Source organism: Saimiri boliviensis, chromosome 4 (assembly GCF_048565385.1).
Source record: "Saimiri boliviensis isolate mSaiBol1 chromosome 4, mSaiBol1.pri, whole genome shotgun sequence".
NCBI classification, from domain to species: domain Eukaryota; kingdom Metazoa; phylum Chordata; class Mammalia; order Primates; family Cebidae; genus Saimiri; species Saimiri boliviensis.
Window position 1 is genome coordinate 115,335,356 of NC_133452.1, and position 18,197 is coordinate 115,353,552.

Consider the following 18,197-nt stretch of genomic DNA (forward strand, 5'->3'; position numbering starts at 1 on the left):
AAGAAATATGAGCATGGTTGGTTACTTAATATAAACATAGGTTGTTGCTGATAGACAAACAATACTGTCCTCGATATAAAAAGGATAGAACGCTGCACCACCTCTCATCCTTTAATAGAAAATTAACCAATGACTTTCTGCATTAAAAGGAAACTATAAGGCTTTTCAGAGTCATTATAAGTATGGGTGATTCTCCTACAAATAATGGCAGATGCACTCCCCAAAAGTCATGAGTAAGCTTAAGTTTTATCAAGAAAACCCCAAAATTCATCAGAGATGCCTATCATTGAAAACACTCCTGTGTGAAAATCTAAGCCAGGTATTAGCAAATCTATTCTGGTAAAGTTCCACATAGTAAATACATTAAGCCTCGCATGCCATATAATCTTAGTTGTAACTACTCAATCTGCCCTTGTATCAGGAAAGTAGCCATAAGAAAATGTAAATGAGTGGACATGACTGCGTTCCAATCAAGTTTTATTTGCAAAAACAGGTAGTCTGCAGATGATAGTTTACCAGCCCTGGATATAAACTAAGGTTTTGTTTCTTTTCTGTAAAATAAATAGTCATGCTCTAATCTATTGTATAAATATTTACTTTTATGTTGCTTTCTTAAATTAAGGCCTGTATTTTAAGCAATGTATTTTTCTCTAAGTAATTTTAAGAGTAAAAGATAAAGATGGCATGATTCTGTAACATATATTGAACCAAAATGTGTATAGTCAATTTATCATTAGCAAAATGCTTTTAGGAATCCCTAAAATTATATCTGGAAGGTCTATACCATAATAATTAGCAAAAATACTGAATTTGAAATTGCTAGTTTTCCAGATGGAATACTACTTCTTGGATCTTTGGAGAAATGTTTTGTGAAAGCAGCATAATTACTGAGAGACAGCACAACATTCCTCCAATTTTTAGGGAAATGGTCCTTAGCTTATGATGACAGCTTGAACATGCTCCTTTTCAGAAGAAAGCAGAAATTATTATGCCTTAGGGCTAATTGCAATAGCTTTTGTATTTGATGTGGGAATAATTTAAATAGAAGTTCAGTAATATAGTTTTTTTAATACTTCATGTTTATTAGCATGATTTATCTTTATTTATTCTATGATATTTTATAGTCAGGGTGCGAGTAACCAAATTTCAAGGCAAGAGATGAGCTTATTCTTTAGTGAAGATGGCACAGCCTCATATTTGGAGAGCCTGGTTATGGAGGTAGTTGTGAGATCCTTGGGGAGTCTCCTACTAGAGGCAGTGATAGTCACAGAGCCCTGGAAGCAAAACAGAAGCCCCCTGGGACTATCGCCATCACCAGCTTAGGAAAAGATGGAGGAAAGAAACTCCTTGGGGAAGTCTTCCAGAGACAATATTTTCAGAAGAACCAGTACCAATAGTCAAATGCCTAAACACATGTCCAAAGGCTAGTTGAGAGGTGTTGTAAGACACCTGCTCATAATTGCCCTGATGCCAATTTTTTTTTTACCATAAATTGTGTTATCACAGAATTTAATGTGCTAACATAATTCTCATATTTCTTTCATTTGCTGAACTTTTAATCTCAATTATAATTTTTTCCTCACAAATTGTATCTGAGAAACAGAATGAGCAGTGTCATTATTTAAAAAGAGAAAAAAGATAAAGAGAACAAAAACCATTTTTTACATGACAGCTATGTTTTCTCTCTTTTGTGTATTAGCCATTTGTCTATTTTATATAGTGATGTACACAATATAATCATTCTTGTTGGAAAAACCACTTCCATCGTGAGATCAGCATACAAGAACATGAGCAAGTATTATAAAGCACCTCTTGAAATTCTGAGCTGGACCTATTGATCTAACATCTAAATTCTGCCTATTTTCCTATTACTGTATCACTGCTAACATTGGTAGAACACTTCTATACACATACAGTGATATTTCCAAAGGATCATTGTTTTAACATATTGCAAGCTTATCACCTTTAAGAAGTGAAATATCCTTTCAAAACATATTAGTGTAACCATTCTCAGGTAGTTGAGGGGTGAGTCAATTATAAGCACCTACACAGTTAGAACAGACTTACTGCAAGGGAAACCTTGATATGCTTCCATTGATCAGTGAGGAGAGAGGAGACAGATGTGGTAGGATGGTAGAAATTTGGTTATTTAACAGCAAACCACATATCACAGTCCTTTGTAACACTACTGATGAGACAAAATTAGTCATAGGATATAGATGTTTGTGTAAGAGGCTTACTGAATTTATTTTAAAGACTGATAAATAATTTCAGATAAGTAATGTAAAAGCTGAACATTTCAGTTTTAAGAGGAGCTAAGGTACAGGATGAAAGTTTATGAGCTGGAATATAGTGATGTAAACTTCAGCCCTCTGCTTTACACAAGAAACACAACTCCTTTTAAAAAGAAATTGTTATTCCTCGAAACAAATTACCTAAAGTGACCCTAGATGAAACAGAAAGTCTTGTAGAAAACCCAGTTTAAAGATAAACAAAGGAGAGGCTTTGATTTTTGGTTCAGCATGAAAGAAGCTTGGAATTCTTCCTTTCATCTCAACAAAAAGTAAAGCTAAACAAAATGAAATATCAACAATGCTTCATAGATCTGTCAGAATAGTGAAGCCACAGGGCAAACCACTGCCCCACAAATTGGATGAATTGACATGTGAATACAAAGGATCACCAAGTTACCAAAGCACAGATAGAAACCTCTTAGGGACCCACTGCCACGGTAGTAGGAAAACCAAAACTGCAATTAATGAATTGCTTCCGGGTCAATGTGGACAAGTCAGAGAGTTAAAAACTCCAGGGAGATCTAATTATAAGGGGTCTCACACACATTTGTGACTTTTACCTCTAGGAACTCAACCAGTTTTCACAGGAAAGATAGAAGAAAAATTTCCTCACAGTACAGGGTGGGTAAATTAACCATTTTGAAATAAACAAGAGCATTTTGTTCTTTTAAAGGCCTGTCCTCAAGAGAAACTATTTACCAAGGCATAAACTAACAGGTTTTTCTCAGCACCTAACCAACCTGGGGCAAGAAAAATACCCAACTGGAGCCCTCTCCAGCTTCTCATGTAGGAGAATGGAAATAGCCAACTCCAGCCAATTCTAGTCATTCCATGCCACCTTAAAGAGGGAAGAGCCGAGAAGCACTTGTGACATTCGTAGTCCAGAAGCAAAGGTATAGAGCAAGAGCATTTATCAGAGATAAAGAAGGGTATTATGTAATGATAAAGTGGTCAATTCTCTAAGAAGACATAAAAATTTATAATGTGTATGCACCTAACAACAGAGCATTAAAATATCTGAGGCAAAAACTAATAGGGTTTCAAGGAGAAATAGATGAATCCACAATTATTGTTGAAGACTTCAACACCCTTCTTTTAGAAATGGACAGATCAAGCAGGCAAAAAATCCGTAATGACATAGTTGAACTAAACAGCAACACCAATAAACTTATTCTTCAACAAAAACTGATTATACATTATTCTAAAACACCAAGTATTTACCAAGAGAGACCACATTATGGTGCATAAGCACACCTTAACACATTAAAAAGAAGAGGGATAATTCAATGTCTGCTCTCAAAGAACAATGGAATTAAACTACAAGTCAACAATAGAAAGATATTTGAGAAATTCCCAAATGTTTGGAGATCAAATAGCACACTTTCAAATAACACTTGGGACAAAGAAGAAATATCAAGAAAAATATAAAAGTATTTTGAATTAAACAAAAATGAAAATCAAACTTATCGAAATGTGTGGGTTGCAGTGAAAGCAGTATTTAGAGGGAAATTTATAGCATCCAACATGTATATTACAATAGAATAAATATCTAAAATCAATCACTTAAGTTCTACTTCAGAAGAACAGAAAAGAAGAGAAAATATGATCCAAATTAAGCAGAATAAAATAAATAATAATGGCTATAGCAAAAATCAATGAAACTGAAAATAGGAAATCAATAGAGAAAATCAGCAAAATCAAAAACCAGCTTTGTGAAAAAATTAAAAAAATGCATAAACCTCTACCCAGGATAACCAAGAAAAAAAGAAAGAACATACAAGTTATTAAAATTAGAAGTGAAAAAGGACATCACTATAGATCTTATGAACATTAAATGCATAATAAATATTATGAGCAACTCTATGCCCACAAATTTGATAATCCAGATGAAATGTACCAATTTCTTGAAAAACATGATTGGCCACAATGCACACAAGAAGAAACAGACAATTTTATTAGTTCTGTATCTATTTTTACAATTGAATATACGGTTAATAACCCTCCAAAGCAGAAAGAACCAAACCCCAATACGCTTACTGAAAAATTTTACCAAATTGTTAAGGAAAAAATTATATAAATTATCTGTAATATTTTCCCTTCAAAATGCAGAAGAAATTATTTCTAATTCATTCTGTGAGGCTGATTAGACTAAGGCATTTAAAACAGATGAAAATCAGACAGAGGCAGCATCAAAAGACAAAAACAAAACCAACCAAACAAACAACAAAAAATTCCACTACAGACTAATATCTCTCATAAATACCAGGGTCAAAATCTTCAACAAAGTTTTAGTAAATCAAGTATAATAATGTATAAAAATAATTCAACACCAAGACCAACTGGGAATTATCCTAGGTATGCAAGGCTGGTTCTAAATTCAAAAATGTAATTCATCACATCAGCAAGCTAAAGAAGAAAATCACATTATCATATCAATGGATGTAGAAAAAGCATTTGACAAAATCTAACATCTATTCACAATAAAAAAAAAAAAAAAACAAAAAAAAAAACTCCCAGCAAGCCAGGAATAGAGGGGAATTTCCTAAATTCTATAAAGAACTCTGCAAAAAACCTACAGATAATGTCACACTTCATGCTGAGAAACTAGAGGCTTTCCTTCTAAGACCAGGAACAAGGTAAAAAATGTCCTCTCTCACAACCACCTTTCAACAACACATTGAAAATCTTAACTGATGCAATAAATCAAAAAAAGGAAATACAAGATACACTGATTGGAAAGGAAGAAATAAAACTGTCTTTATTCACAGAAAACATGATTGTGTACAAATCTGAAAAGAATTGACACACACACAAACAATGCTTGAAACTTATAAGCAATTATAGTGAGATTACAAGATACAAAATGAATATATAAAAGTTAATCACTTTCCTATATACCAGCAATGAACAAGTGGAATTTGAAATTGAAAACAAAATACTATTTATATTAATACCCTACAAAGTGAAATACTTAGGTATAAATCTAATATGCAAAAGATCTATATGAGGAAAACTACAAAACTCTTTTAAAACAGATAAAAGAATAACTAAAAAATGAAGAGGTAGCCCATGTTTATAGATAAGGAGACTCAATATTATCAAGATGTCAGTTCTTCTCAACCTGATCTATAGGTACAATGCAATCCCGGTAAAAATCCCAGCAAGTTACTTTGTGTGTATTGATAAACTTCTTCTAAAGTATATGGAGAGGTAAAAGACCTAGAGCAGCCAACATTTGAAGGAGAAGTTGAAGGACTAACACTACATGACTTCAATACTCAGTATAAAGCGACAGTAATCACAGTAGAATGGTACTGGTGGAAGAACAAATAGATCAATAGAACGGAATGGAGAGACAAGAAATAGACCTACATAAATGTCTGATGTTCAGCAAAGAAGCAAAGGCAATATAATTGAGCAAAGATAGTCTTTTCAAAAAATGATCCTAGAACAACTGAATATCACATGCAAGAAAAATTAATCTAGATACCTTACACCTTTCCCAAAAATTAATTCACATGGGTCACAGACCAAAATGTAAAATGCAAAACTGTAAAATTCCTAGAAGATAACAGGAGAAAACTTCAATCAACTTGGCTGTGGCAATGACACCAAAGGCATAAACGATCACATAAATAATTAATTACCTGGACTTCATTAAAATTAACAAACTTCTATTCCATGAAAGACTGTCAAGAGGATGAGAATACAAGCTGCAGACTGGACGAAAACATTTGCACACCACATATGTAAAGTCATATCCAAAATATATAAACAATTCTTCAAACAACACATCTTTAAAAATGGCAAAAGACCTGAACAAGCACTTGATCAAAGAAGTTATATTGATGACAAATAAGCATAAAAAAAGATACTCAGCAACACGTTACTAGGGAATTGCAATGAGATATCACTACACATCTATTAGAATGGCCAAAATCTAAAACACTAATACCACCAAATACTGGCAAGAATGTGGGGCAACAGGAACTCTATTTCATTGCTAGTAGGAATGCAAAATAGTACATCCATGTTGGAAGACAGTTTGGCAATTTTGTTTTAAAGAAACTAAACACACTCCTTCCATATGATCCATAAATTGCATTCCTTGGTATTTATCCAAATGAATTTTAAAACTTATATCCACATAAAAACCATCACATGAATGTTTATAGGAGATTTATTTATAATTGCCAAAAGTTGGAAGCAAACAAGATGTACCTGAGAAGGTGAATGAATAAATTTTGTGACATTAAGACAATGGAATCTTCAGCATTAAAAAAAGAAGTGAGTTATCAAATAATGAAACAACATGTAGAAAACCAAAATTCATATTACTAAGTCAAATAAGCCAATCTAAAAAGGCTACATACTGCATGATTTCAACTATATGACATTTTGGAAAAGGTAAATCAATGGAGAGAGTCAAAGTATGAGTGGTTGTTGGGTGGAGGGGTGGATTTATTTTTAGTGCTATTAAGTTATTCTGCATGATACTATATTGGTGCATATGTGTCATTATGCATTTGTTACAGCCCATATAATATCAAGAGAGAATCCTAATGTAAACTATGGAATTTGGATGATAATTTTGTAACAATGTAGATTCATAAATTATAATCAATTCTCCATTCTGGTACAGAATTTTGATATTTGGGGATGCTATGTATATGTAGGGGAAGGAGTATGTGTGAAATCCCTGTACCATCCTTCAGTTTTTCTGGGAACCTAAAGCTGCTCTAAATAATAAAGTTTAATTTCTTTTCTTTTATTTTTATTGTACTTGAAGTTCTGGGGTATATGTGCAGATCTTGCAGGATTGTTGCATAAGTACACACATGCCATGAGAGTCTGCTGCCTCCATTCCCCCATCACCTACGTCGGGCATTTCTCCCAATGTTATTCCTCTCCAACCTCCCCACCATGTGCCGTCCTTCTCCTAGCCCCCCATGTCCCAACAGACCCCAGTGTGTGATGTTCCCCTTCCTGTGCCCATGTGTTCTCATTGTTCAATACCCGCCTGTGATTGAGAACACACAGTGTTTGATTTTCTGTTCTTGTATCAGTTTGCTGAGAATTATGGTTTCCAGATTCATCCATGTCCCTACAAAGGACATCAACTTATCCTTTTTGTGGCTGCATAGTATTCCATGCTGTATATGTGCCACATTTTCTTTATCTAGTCTATTACTGATGGGCATTTGGGTTGGTTCCAGGTCTTTCCTACTATAAACAGTGCTGCAGCGAACATATGCGAGCATGTGTCTTTATAATAAAATGATTTAAAATCCTCTGGGTATATACCCGGTAATAGGATTGTTGGGTCAAATGGAATTTCTATTTCTAGGTCCTTGAGGAATCGCCACACTGTCTTGCACAATGGTTGAACTAATTTATACTCTCAGCAACAGTGTAAAACTGTTCCTGTTTCTCCACATCCTCTCCAGCATCTGTCTCCAGATTTTTTAATGATCGTCATTCTAACTGGCATGAGATAGTATCTCAGTGTGGTTTTGATTTGCATTTCTCTGATGACCAGTGATGTTGAGCATTTTTTCATATGTTTGTTGGCCTCATAAATGCCTTCTTTTGAAAAGTATCTGTTCATATCCTTTGCCCACTTTTGAATGGGTTTTTTTTTTCTTGTAAATCTGTTTTAGTTCTTTGTAGATTCTGAATATTAGCCCTTTGTCAGATGGGTAGATTGTAAAATTTTTTCCCATTCTGTTGGATGCCAGTTCACTTTAATGATAGTTTCCTTTGCTGTGCAGAAACTCTTAAGTTTAATCGATCCTATTTGTCTATTTTGGCTTTTGTTGCCAATGCTTTTGGTGCTTTAGTCACGAAGTCCTTGCCTATGCCTATGTCCTGAATAGTTTTGCTTTTTTCTTCTAGGATTTTTACAGTGTTAGGTCTTATGTTTAAATCTTTACGCTATCTGGAGTTAATTTTAGTATAAGGTGTCAGGAAGGGGTCCAGTTTCAGCTTTCTGCAAATGGCTAGCCAGTTTTCCCAGCACCACTTATTAATTTTAGTGTAAAGAAGGGGTCCAGTTTCAGCTTTCTGCACATGGCTAGCCAGTTTTCCCAATACCATTTATTAAACAGGGAATCCTTTCCCCATTGCTTGTTTTTGTCAGGTTTGTCAAAGATCAGATGGTTGTAGATGTGTGGTCTTACTTCTGAGGCCTCCATTCCGTTCCATTGGTCTTTTCCAGTTCTGTGAATAGATAATTATCCAAAAAAGATACGCAAATAGCCAATAAACACAAGGAAAACATATCTCTGTTTTGGTACAGTACCCTGCTGTTTTGGTTACTGTAGCCTTTTAGTATAGTTTGAAGTCACATAGCATGATGCCTCCTCCCTGAATAGACCAATAACAAGGTCTGAAGTTGAGGCAGCAATTAATAGCCTACCAACCAAAAAAAGTCCAGGACCAGATGAGTTCACAGCCGAACTCTAACAGAAGCACAAAGAGGAGCTGGTACCATTCCTTCTGAAACTATTCCAAACAATACAAAAAGAGGAAATCCTCCCTAATTCATTTTATGAGACCAACATTATCCTGATTCCAAAATCCAGCAGAGACAAAACTAAAAATGAAAATTATAGGTCGATATCCTTGATGAACATTGATGGAAAACTCTTTAATAAAATACTGGGAAACTGAAAGCAATAGCACATCAAAAAGCTTATCCATCACAATCAAGTTAGCTTCTTCCCAGGAATTCAAGACTGGTTCAACATATGCAAATCTATTAACATAATCCATCACATAAACAGAACCAAAGACAAAAACCACATGATCATCTCAATTGATGCAGAGAAGACCTTTGACAAAATTCTACAGCCCTTTATGCAAAAACTCTCAATAAACTAGAAATTGATGGAACATATCTTAAATTAACAAAAGATATTTATAACAAACTCACAGTAAATATCATACTGAATGGGCAACAACTGGAACCATTCCCTTTGAAAACTGGCACTAGACAAGGGTGCCCTCTCTCACCATTCCTATTCAATATAGTATTGGAAGTTCTTGCCAGAGCAATCAGGAAAGAAAAAGACATAAAGGGTATTCGATTAGGAAAAGAGGAAGTCAAATTGTCTCTATTTGCAGATGATGTGATTGGTATATTTAGAAGACCCCAACATCTCAGCCCAAAATTTCATTAAGCTGCTAGGCAACTTCAGCAAAGTTTCAGATACAAAATCAATGTGCAGAAATCACAAGCATTTCTATACACTAACAAACAAACAGGGAGCCAAATCATGAGCAAACTTCCATTCACAATTGCTACAAGGAGAATAAAATACCTAGGAATACAACTAACAAAGGATGTGAAGAACCTCTTCAAGGAGAACTACAAACCATTGCTGAAGGAAATAAGAGAGGACACAAACAGATGAAAAAAACATCCCATGCTCATGGTTAGGAAGAATCAATATCATGAAAATGGCCATACTGCCCAAAGGTATTTATAGATTCAATGCTATCCCCATCAAGATACCATTGATCTTCTTCACAAAATTGGAAAAATCCACTTTAAACTTCATATGGAACCAAAGGAGAGCCCACATCCAAGATCATCCTAAGCAAAAAGAATTGTCTGTTTTTTTGAAAAATGGGCAATGTACTTGAATAGGAAATTATCCGAAGAAGATATGCAAATAGCCAATAAGCACATGGAAAGATACTTAGCATCATTAGTCACTGAAGAAATGCAAATTAAAACCACAATAAGAATGGCTGTAATAAAAATAATAATTAAAACCACCTACTAGGATGGCTGTAATAAAAATAATGAAAAAGAAAATAACAAATTTTGAGAGGAATGTGAAGAAACTGTACTCTCATACATTACTAGTGAAAATGTAAAATAGTGCTGCCACTGTGGAAAACAGTTTGGCAATTCAAAATGTTAAAAAGAATCACGTATGATCAAACAATTCCACTGTTAGGTATATACCTCAAATAATTAAAAGCAAGAACTCAAACAGATATTTGAATGTCAATGTTCATTTTAGCACTATTCAAAATAGCCAAAAGATATAAATAACCCAAGAGTCCATTAACACATGAATAAATAAAAGGTGTTATATATGTATGATGGAATATCATTCAGCCATAAAAAGAAATGAAGTTCTGAAAAATGCCCAATGTAGATGAACTTTGAAAACATTATGCTAAGTGAAATAGGCCAATCCCAATAGGACAAAATATTGTATAGCTCCATATATGAAATATCCAAAATAGGCAAATTCATAGATACAGAAAACAAAGAAGAAGTTACCAGGGGCTGTTAGGAGTTGTACATGTTTCTGTTTGGGGTGATAGAAAAAGTTTTGGAAACAGATAATAATGATAGTTGTACAACACTGTGAATGTACTTAGAACCACTGAATTGTATACTTAAAATGGTTAAAATAACAAATTTTATGTTATATATATATATATATATAACCACAATAAAAATATTTTTAAAAAGGAATTGTTAGATATAACTATTAGAAAAGGGGGGGAAAGTGGGTTTTTTCCCTTTGCTGAAAAGATTATGTAACTTTATTTGAAGGAAGTGAGTCCTTAGCAAGAAATGGCTCAAAGAAAATATATGCCTAAAAGATGTTTTCAGTAACAATTAGGCAAAGGAGTAAATTTCCAGCACAGATAAATTTCCAAAAGGCTGAAGTAATTTTTACTCTAAATTACCTTCCCCTCTTCGTAGAACAACTAAGACTAAAGGTACTCTTAAATTACATAAAGCTTTGTTTGTTCTTAATATGGCTCTGATTGTGCATAACATTAAGGCTTTATAATCAATAGCATGCATGAAGCTATCTTAAAAAACTGTTTGATTGAAAAAATAATGAAATGTTTAAAAGTGTTTTAAATGCCTACCCAATTTATCTGAGAGGTCATCTGTTTGACACAAAAATCACTTAGCAAAGCAAGGAAGAGGAGAATTTAATAACCTCCCTGAGGCATTGATCTTGACCTGAGAAAAGGTAGTTTTAAAAATAAGTTTTGTGTAATTTGAGATATCATTGTTTTTAATTCCCCCCATTTTCCTCTTTTTCTTTAAAGAAGCCACTAGCTGTTCAGGCCCGTAAGAAGCTGTATATCAGAGTCAAAATAGAAATAACATGTTAGTCTCTCTGGTTTTTGCTTTCTGAAAGCCTAAGCTCTTAGGAGAACTTAGAACATTTAAAGATGATTAGAAACAGAGAAAGGAATTTGAAGACATAAACAGAATGTCTAGAAAAACGAATGACCAAAGATTAAAAACAGATTTTTGCAGCTTTATGGGTAGAAGCAAGAGACAGGACTATGGTTCTGAAGATTAAAGAGAAGCTATAGCTTCCTTCCTAACCTGTACTTTTGGTCACTGACATTCTTGCAAGAAAGCCATAGGTCCCAATGCACAACCACTAAACCTGAAGAGGAAAGGTGGATATGGGTGATGTAGGTCTAGCATTTGCTAGATCTGTGATTGAGAACTAATGTCCATCCACTCACTCTCTACCAATATCTTGGTTCTGTCTCTAAAAAGACAGAGGTTCAGTTTTCTACTAGATCAGTACAATGCTAGCTTGGGGTTAGATATTAATTTGAGTTATAAAAAACGAAAAAGGACTTGCACAGCTAAGCTGGTAGACTGTGATTTATGCCCACCACAAAAGCAAGCATATTCATGTCCTACTTAATTACAAAGCTGCATAATTGCTTTGGTGGTGACTCCAATAAATTAAATGCTAGGAATGCACACAATAACTTTTTCTAAGGAAATATACAGCATGTAGCAGGAATAATAAGAAATTTTTGGCCTGGTTTCAAGGTGGCAATAGACTTCATGATTATGATGTCATAATTATATTTTACTTCAGGAAAACAGAGGATTTCCAGCAATAAAGTATTTTGTTCTCTTTATTCACTCAGCAGATATTTATTCAGTACTGCTGTGTAACAAGCATTGTTTCAGGTCTGGGGATACCTGATAAATAAAAAAGACAAATATCTCACCAAAGTGGAAGGGGAAACATAATAAACAATAAGTGTAATAAATAACAAAAAAACAGAGTACATTGGAACATAATAAGCACTATAGAATTCAAGAATGGATGTCTGGGTAGATTTTAATTTTAATAGGATGGCAAATGAGGACTTCTTAAGAAGGTGAAGGAGTTATCCAAGTATGAACATGGGGTAGAACATCCTTGGCAAAGGAATAAACTGGAAGAACAGTACTAACTGGAGTGTGTCTGGAAAATTCATGGAACAGTGTGTGTGCCTAGAGCAGAATGAAGGTAAAGATAATGTAATCAGAGAATGTCCCTCCTCCCAAGATGTGTCTCTCTCCTGATCTCTGGGACCTATGAATATGTTACATACATGGCACAGGGTAATTAAGGATGCTGATGGAATTAAGGTTGCTAATCAACTGACCTTAAGACAGAGAGAGTGCACTGGCTCATGCCGGTGGGTCCCATGTAATTACCAGGTTCTCAAGTTGGAAGAGGAAGGCAAAAAGTGAGGCTGGAATTATGTGATGTTGATTTGAGGGATGAAGAATGGGGCCATGAGTCAACGAATGAAGGCAGGCTCTAAAAACTGGAGAAAGCAAGGAAACTGATGTCTTCCAGAAGGAAGACAGATAGCCTTGCCAATGCCTTGATTTTAGTTCAGTGAGTGAGACCCACATCAGACTTTGGGCCTAAAGAACTATAGGAAAATTAATTTGTGTTATTTTAGGCCATTAAGTCTGTGGTACTTTGCTACAGAAGCAAAGTAAAAGTTAATACAAATAAAAAATAATGGGAAGAAGGTAAGGAAGGTGAGATCTTTAAGGGCCTTGAAAAGCATCATAAGGACTAGGCTTCTACTCTGAGTGAAGGGATAAGCCATTGCAGGTGTTGAGCAGAGGACTGATGTGATCTGACATAAGTTGGCTGCTGTGTTGAGACTAGGTGTAGGCAGGCCAGGTAGAAGAAGAGAGACCTGCTGGGGCTATTGAAATAATCCTGGGAAGGGATGAAGGTGACTCATACCAGAAGGGAAACATTGCAGGTCATGGGAAGCATTTGGCTTCTGGCTTTACTCAGAAGGTGAAACTCACAGCATTTCTTGACCAATTGGATGTAGGTTGGAAGAGAAAGAGAAAAGTCAAGGATGACTCTCAGGTGTTTAGTCTGAGCAATAGAGATATCATTTTCTGCAACAAAGAAAGTTTCAATCGGAGAAGTTTTGGGTAATTAGAACTTCAATTTTGGACAAGTTGAGTTTTAGATATTTATTAGCTATTTAGGTGGCAATACTGAGTTGGCAGTTGAATACACGTATTTAGAGTTCCAGAGAAAGGTTTATTATGGATATATAAATGCAGAATTATAAAATTATAGATTCAGATTAAAGACAGCAGATGAAATCACCAAGGGGTTGGTAATAGATAGAAGAGAAGACCAAGGATTGGATTTTTTGGAGTTGTATCAATTCATGAGTTAATGAATTTCTAGCACCCTACATAAGAAATTATTATGATGAGTGCTTCCTTTATTTTACCCTTGAAAAGAATCTGCTTAGTCAATTTGGTGTCCATTACTCAGCTTGCTAGACATCAGAGGTGAAATTACAAGAGGAAACTCACATATACTGTATCAAAAAGCCCTGATTTTTCAACTGTGGGGTCTAAAGAACTCTATCTTCAAAATTAATAAAGGCTTAGGGACCAAGTTTTAGGCCTTTGAAGGAAACACAGTGCAAATAACCACTCCCTACAAAACTTTTGCAGGTCACTCAACCCTTTTTTATTATTCCTCCACCTTTTCCTGTGTACCTCGGCTATTGATCCTGTGATTTGGATATAGCTTTTACATGATGCTGAAAGCTAAAGTTGTCTATTTTGCTAGTGCACAACTTTGGCAAATTTCCTTGGAGAAAAATGGCCAGAGATGGCCAAATTTTCCAGTTCTTAACAAATTTTTTCAGAATAATATTTTAATCACGAAATATTTGTGGTTGATGTAGAGTTCAAATCAAGTCCAACTTACTTAATCTCTGAGAAAGAGGTAAAGTTCTCTGACTCAGGATTATTATTTTAGTTGTTAAAATATCAAAAATGGATGGAAATTCATATTTTTTCTGATCTTATATTCTTTAGACGGTTTAGTTACATGTTGATTAACTATTTAAAATACAATTTGCATTCTGTTTTTTCTTTTTAGTGTTTATGATTATAATTATATGGAGAAAACTAATTTATAAGACAACATTTTAAATTGTATATTAAAAGTAAAGATTTTCACTTACAGTATTCTCTAAAATAAAGTAAAATTTTATGATTAAAACCTAAATTCTGGAATATCAAATTAGTTTAATTATATCTAATAAGGCTTTAAAGTTTTTAAGAAATAAGGCTCAGGAAATTTCTCTCTTTACCTGGTTACTTTGATGAACATGTAAAGTTTGTTGCATTGGTTATAAAAGCATTTCCAAAAATATTTTCAAAAAGCATAAATGTAATCTAAGAGATTCATCATATGTTTTTGACACAAAAAAAGGATGCTCTAAGGTCATTAGGAATGAGGTAGAAAACCTAATGTATTAATGGCAAAATGTGGTTGAATACAACTTTATTTATAGTCACTTAAATTTTAATTTCAAATAATTTTCAAGTGTCAGAAAATATTATTATTCTTTTAATCTTCCTTTTCAGCTATTTAAACATATAAGAGCCATTCTTGGCTTACCAGTCATATAAAAACAGGTAGACTGGATTTGGTCTGAGGGCCTGATTATGCCTACCCTTACTCCAAATACTGAACCTCAGAACTTGGACAAATGTGCTTATTTTGTATATCCATTACCAAAATCGTTTTCCAACCACAGTCTGGGTCATTGAATTGGACTAAACCAGGCTCGCTGATTCTTGCCAACCCAGGACCAATGTGCATTGTCATAAGCATTGTTCCCTTCTAAAGAGCAATGCCTTAATATAGGCAGACTTAGAGGAATAAGCAAAATGAAAAGAAAAAAAAGTAATGGTCTCAGCCTACCTGTCAGTATAAGCTTATGCTTAACAAAAAGAAGTGAATAAATACTTTTTATGCCCAAAGTTAATTTGTCTATGCTATATGATTTACTTTTTAAAATTTTAATGAAGGACTTTATGTTATTTTCTTTAGATACCATTTGAGTTTGTTATTTCTATCTATTGTGTTCTTCTAGATATCTGATTTTGCCACTTAACATGTTAACCACTCTTCTAATTCTGCTGCATTCAGATGTGCTAAGCATGACATGCTTATCTTCAATTAAGTTGCTGATGAAATATTAAATAGGGCAGAGCTGAAGACAGAGTTACCTGAACCCTCTAATCAAGACCATAAATCAACTTCACAATTTATTTCCACATTCCTACAATATATTCATGAGATACTTTGTCTAATGCCTCAAAAAACACTGCATTTGCATTACGTTTAAAAGGAAATAAAATTAAATTCGCTGATAATACTTGTTCCTAGAAAATCATAATGTTTTTAGTGAACTCCCTTTATCAGTTGTCACTAGTCATATGCCTAATAAATAAAGAAGTTTACTGAGAATTTGTTAAACCCATGTTATTTCTAGTCAGAATCTACTGCTTTCTTGAACTTCGAAAATTAAAAGATCATTCATCTCTCATATTCTTAATCGTCTTTCTTGATCCACAATTCCACATAATGACTAGCATTTGACATATAATCAGATCTGCAAGTATTTTTTGTACTTTGAAATGAAATTCATCAGTGCCTGCAAACTGGAACTAATTTAAAGCAGCTAGGTATGTGTTTGCTTTCAATAAAAATCAGCTGATACAGCCCCAAATTCTTCTAAATCTACCTGTAATTCTCAATGTTTTTTCTTGGTCTCTCATCAGCCTGCCTTTTCCCTTTCAAATCTCTGGAAAACTGACTCCTCCATTTATTAATCTCAAAATTTGAAAGGTCAGAACCTTTAAAGTTTTCAAAGTTTAACATTTTTCCTTCCACATGCCACATCAAGTATGATATAGAATCTATAGAGAAAAAATCATTTTAGTAGAATTGGAATCTAATTTTATTAAAAGCTGGACTTTCTCATAGGGAAAATAGAGTAGAAAAATCTCTGCTTCATCTCTAAAGACTCTAGTAATCTCTTTGAAGCTCACAATGTGAAAACTCCTGGTAAATTTTAAGCTCAAAATGTCAACATGCATTACCTCCCTAAACAACAGCCTCTGTGCTTCTGAGTAACCATGAGCATCTGAAGTTCCTGATCTGTCTCCTAACAGACTGTGGTTCAAGCAAGTGTCCAAAATAGAAACAGGAAAACTTAAGACATTAGATTAACCTTAATCAGCATAGTTTCAAAGATGTATAATATTAAGTCCAAGATGTGAGGTTTGAAATCTACACCCTTTGAGACAGGATCTCACATTTTTTTTCTACTTACTGTAGGTATTATAAATATGTCACTCTACACATTTACACTTGGTATTATAAATATACCATATCAGATCAGCTTCTCAATCATTTGCTCACACTAAAGACCCCAAATGATATAAGGCAGAATTTGGTTGCCATGGGAAAATGTGAAAGCAGGACACCAAATGCACCTAAACCCTTGATTAAGAAAGAGGGGCTGGGCGCTGTAGCTTACACCTGTAGGCCCAGCACTTTGGCAGATCGCTGGAGCCCAGGAGTTTGAGACCAGCCTGGGCAACATGGCAAGACCCCATCTCTACAAAAAGGAAAAGAAAACAAAGGAAGGAAAAGAAAAAAATTAGTTGTACATGGTGGCACATGACTGTAGTCCCAACTACTCAAGAGGTTGAGGTGGGAGGATCTGTTGAGGCTGAGAAGTTGAGGCTGTAGCAAGCCGTGATCACAACAGCCTGGGTGATAGAAGACAGAGAGTTCCAGTCTCAAAAAAAAAAAAAAAAGCAGCCTGGCACACTGAGACTGCCATGCCCATGACATTTAGATGCACAGGTTCTGCCAAATGCTGACACTGGAGCAGGAGAATCATGAACTCTACCCTCTGCTCATACACAAAGTATTGTCCTGAATAACAAGCAATAGCAATCTACTGCAGAAACATAGAGATAGCTTGGGAGAGACGTGCTTCAGTTTCAGAGAAGATGGAGGAGGAACACCGAAAAACATTCTCTGGTAGTCCTGATCTCAGTCAAAGCATAAGATACCAGCAATTTACCACTGGGGGAATTTGAAACCTGTAAAACACTAAATGTAATTATGGCAACAAGAAAACTCAATCCTGGCGTAAAATTACTGACCAGATTGACTCAACCCCCAACTATAAAGGCCTAAAAGTTGAAGAGGCATACTCATTTGGGACATATGCACAGCAAAAGGAACCATCAGGAGAGCAAACAGATAACCCGCAGAGTTGGAGAAAATCTTCACAATCTATACATCTCACAAAGAACTAATATCCAGAATCTACAATGAATTCAAACAAATCAGCAAAAAAAAAAAAAAAAAAAAAAAATCAAAACACACAATTCCATCAAAAAGTAGGCTAAGGACATGAATAGACAATAATCAAAAGAAGATATACAAATCGCCAACAAACATGAAAAAATGCTCAACATCACTAATGATCAGAGAAATGCCAATCAAAACCACAATGTGATACCACCTTACTCCTGCAAGAATAGCCATTATCAAAAAATCAAAAACAGTAGAGGTTGGCATGTATGTGGTGATCAGGGAACAGTTCTACACTGCTGGTGAGAATGTAAAGTAGTACAACCATATGAAAACCAGTGTGAGATTCCTTAAAGAACTAATAGTAGAACTATGATTTGATCCAGCAATCCTACTGCTGGGTATCTATCAAGATTTAAAGAAGTTATTATCC